The following is a 3,233-nucleotide window of genomic DNA, read 5'->3' as shown; positions in this document are numbered from 1 at the left end:
TAGACCTACGGGTCCATAGCTAGTAGCTAGATGACTTCTTCTCTCCATGATCTCCAATACAATGTTCTTGGAGATCTATTCGATGTAATCACTTTTTGTGTTGTGTTTGTTGGGATCCGATGAATTGTGAGTTTATGACAAGATTAACTATGAATATTATTTGAGTCTTCTCTGAACTCTTTTATGCATGGTTATTATAGTTTTGTACTTCTCTTCGATCTATTGATTTGGTTTGGCCAACTAGATTGATTTTTCTTGTAATGGGAGAGGTGCTTTATGATGGGTTTGATCTTGCGGTGCTCAATCCCAGTGACAGAAAGGGACTGAAAGTGCTAGTTATCGACTAGAGGGGGGGTGAATAGGAGATTTTTATGAAAGTCTTCAAAACACGGGGGCTTTGAAGACAAACAGTATCAATGAACCTATTGATATGTAGCGGAAGGTAGACTACACTAGGCAAGCCATAGTCAAGTAAGCAATGAAGTGAAAGCACGAAGACTATCAGCAGCTATGTAGTAAGGATCAGGATGAAAGATAGTATGAAGTAAAAGAACAAAAGTGATCACAATACATTGGGCATCACTCATGAGTTCTCAGCTCCTTACACACCTCAGCAGAATGGCATCGTGGAGCGCAAGAACAGGACCCTCATTGAGATGGCTTGGATGATGCTTTATGAGTATAAGACTCCAAGGAAGTTTTGGCCTGAAGCCATTGATACTGCATGCCATGTCATCAACCGTATTATCTACACAAGCTTCTAAAGAAGACATCATATGAGCCACTAACTAGTAAGAAGCCAAACGTCAGTTACTTCAGAGTATTTGGTGCTAGGTGCTGGATCAAGGATCCACATCACACTTCAAAATTTGCACCGAAAGCACATGAAGGTTTTATGCTTGGATACGGAAAGGATTCACACTCCTACAGAGTCTTGAACCTCTTTCACTATAAAGTGGTTGAAACTGTGGATGTGCAGTTCGATGAGACTAACGGCTCGCAAAGAGAGCACCTGCCAAATGTGCTAGATGAAGTCCCACCTAGTGAATCTATCAAGCTCATGGGTACTAGAGAAATCATACCTTCAGAAGCTCAGGCTGAAGAAGAAATCATCATTGCACCAAATCAACCCGAAGACAATGCTCAGCCTTAAGTCAATGTTGAAGCTGAAGACTATGATATGCAAGGAAAAATCTTCGTCCAGTTCATCCCCGTGTTGCAAATGAAGTACAGATTGAGAAGATAATTGATAGCATCAATGCACCTGGTCCACTCACTCGTTCTAGGGCAACACAGCTAGCAAATTTCTATGGGCACTTTGCATTTGTCTCTATATCTGAACCCAAGAAAGTTGCTGAAGCCTTCATGGAACCTAAATGGATTAAAGCTATGCAAGAAGATCTTCAACAGTTCGAGCTGAACAATGTATGGGAATTGGTCAAGCATCCTGATCCTCGCAAGCACAATATCATAGGCACCAAATGGATATATCGCAACAAACTAGATGAGCATGGTCAAGTTGTCAGAAACAAGGCTCGTCTAGTTGCTCAAGGTTACACTCAAGTAGAAGGGATTGACTTTGATGAAACATTCGCTCCCGTGGCTAGGCTTGAAGCCATTTGCATACTGCTAGCCTATGCCCACCATCACAACATTCTTATGTACCAAATGGATGTGAAGAGTGCCTTTCTCAATGGCAAGATTGAAGAAGAAGTGTATGTTGCACAACCACATGGCTTTGAAGATCCAAAACATCCTGATATGGTATACAAGCTCAACAAGGCACTGTATGGCCTCAAACAAGCTCCTCGCGCTTGGTATGACACACTCAAAGACTTCCTGAAGAGCAAAGGCTTCAAACCTGGTTCTCTAGATCCTACACTCTTCATCAAGACATATGATGGTGAACTGTTTGTGTGCCAATGTATGTGGATGGCATTATCTTCGGCTGCACTGACAAGAGATACAGTGATGAGTTTGGGCACATAATGCAAGAGCAATATCAGATGTCCATGATGGGTGAGCTGAAATTTTTCCTCGGTCTTCAAATCCGTCAGCAGAGCAACGTCATCTTCATATCACAAGAAAATACCTCAAAGATTGCCTGAAGAAGTTTGGAATGCAAGACTGTAAAGGATACATGATGCCAATGCCAACCAAAAGTTACCTGGGCCCCGACGACAATGGTAAAGAGTTCGAGCAAAAGGTATATCGGTCCATGATTGGTTCTTTACTATATTTATGTGCATCTAGGCCAGATATAATGCTTAGTGTTTGAATGTGTGCCCGATTCCAAGCGGTACGAAAGGAATCACATCACTTAGCTATGAAGCGAATTCTTCGATATTTGGCTTACATGCCAACACTAGGATTATGGTATCCAAAGGGCTCAGAGTTTGATCTAGTTGGATTCTCAGATGTAGATTATGCTGGTGACAAGGTTGATCGCAAGTCCACATCAGGCACATGTCACTTTCTTGGACGATCTCTTGTATGTTGGTCTTCAAAGAAGAAGAACTGTGTATCTCTCTCCACTGCTGAATCTGAATACATTGCTGCTGGATCTTGCTGCGCTCAGCTTCTATGGATGAAGCAAACTCTCAAGGACTATGGTATCCATCTGAAGCATGTGCCACTCTACAGCGACAATGAAAGCGCCATCAAGATTGCCAACAATCCAGTTCAACACTCGAAGACAAAGCACATTCAGATCCGTCATCACTTTCTCAGAGATCATGTCATGAAGGAAGATATTGATATCATTCACATCAACACTGAAGAGCAATTGACAGATATCTTCACAAAGTCCTTGGATGAGAAAATATTTTGCAAGTTGCAGTGTGAGCTAAATATCTTAGATACCTCAAATGGCCTGTAATTGGACACACATCCTAACGCTTATGCATGTTGATGACTTAGATGTGCAACACACGAAGTAACGTATATCTTCAATCAATGAAGACATACACTCTAAGTGTGAATACATTAACATGGAATTTGACTTCCGAGCACCACGATAATTGTGCGCCGTGTCTGGGTCTAATACTTCCTATACGATGGGTAACACCACCACCAAATTCTTATTGAAGTGTTTCTTTTGGCGTCAAGCTTACATAGTCTTCGCATTTGGTTTGACTTCAACATTGATTTGACTTCAAGGTTTATCTTCGCAATGTTGAGTTGGTCTATATATATATATATATATATATATATATATATATATACATCATTCA

This window comes from Triticum aestivum, chromosome 7B (assembly GCF_018294505.1).
Source record: "Triticum aestivum cultivar Chinese Spring chromosome 7B, IWGSC CS RefSeq v2.1, whole genome shotgun sequence".
In the NCBI taxonomy this organism is placed as follows: Eukaryota; Viridiplantae; Streptophyta; class Magnoliopsida; order Poales; family Poaceae; genus Triticum; species Triticum aestivum.
This window is presented reverse-complemented; position numbering follows the sequence as displayed.